This window comes from Helianthus annuus, chromosome 14 (genome assembly GCF_002127325.2).
Source record: "Helianthus annuus cultivar XRQ/B chromosome 14, HanXRQr2.0-SUNRISE, whole genome shotgun sequence".
NCBI lineage: Eukaryota > Viridiplantae > Streptophyta > Magnoliopsida > Asterales > Asteraceae > Helianthus > Helianthus annuus.
The window spans coordinates 47,125,901-47,126,934 of NC_035446.2; positions in this window are offsets into that span (position 1 = coordinate 47,125,901).

Here is a 1,034-nt window from a genome sequence, read left to right on the forward strand (position 1 = left end):
TGTGGCAAATTGCTTCATTTCGGTCCGTAGTTCTCCCACTGACGGGATTAGCATCGTTGTCATGCCCAATCATGTTTTCCACAAGGCCTGCCTCAAAAGTCGTGTGTGATGTACTTCGACGTCCGCTGACGTATAGTGTAAGTCTCATGTATACTTGTGCACTAGCGTTTCGTTCCGCGTAGAATGTGATGTGCTTCGACATCCGTTGACGTATAGTTTGAGTTTCATGTATCCTCGTGCACTAGCGTTTCGTTCCGCGTAGGTTACCTGCTCGGGTAAGTGAACTAGCATAGACGACATAATATGATGGCGTTTGCCCGAGTTAATAGTCGCAGTTCCTACGTAATGACCTTTAATGGATTTTGACATGAATTCTCCAAAGGACCTAGATGCGTGCTATCAAAACTCTCGAGTTTCTGCTTAGTGTATGTAATCGTTTCGTGTACCGTGTATCAAACACAACACTTGTGTATGTTTAAAACCAAAACTGTTGACTCATTGTTTTCAGCAACGGTTGGAAACCCATATTCAAGTCCTAAGCATTCTGTATGTATTCAAAGACTTAACAATCTAAGTCCCCAGAAGAAAGTGAGGTTAAAGCCTAGGTATCTCTATAGAAACCTAATTCGCTGAAACCTATAACTCTGATACCAATCTGTCACACCCCGAAATATCAGAGCTGGCGTTTTAAAATAAATATAAACAATTATATTTATTTTATAAAATGTGTTCGGAAATCTCGACCTTGGAAATAAATAGAAGTTTCATATTTATTTTATGAAATTATTCACGTATTTCGAATTATTGGCGTTTTGAATAGAACATAAATAATCATGTTTATTCTATATAAATATCGAGTTTCGAGGTTTCTAATCGTTGGAAATAATATAATTAATTATTTTGGTTTTATAGAAATCTTCGAGTTTCGTTAAGTAATAAGTTAAGTTTGTCGAAATATTATAACGCCGTTTTTTTTTTTTGTAATCCGTAAAGCGTCACCAAAATAAATATATTTATATATTTACTTTATGATA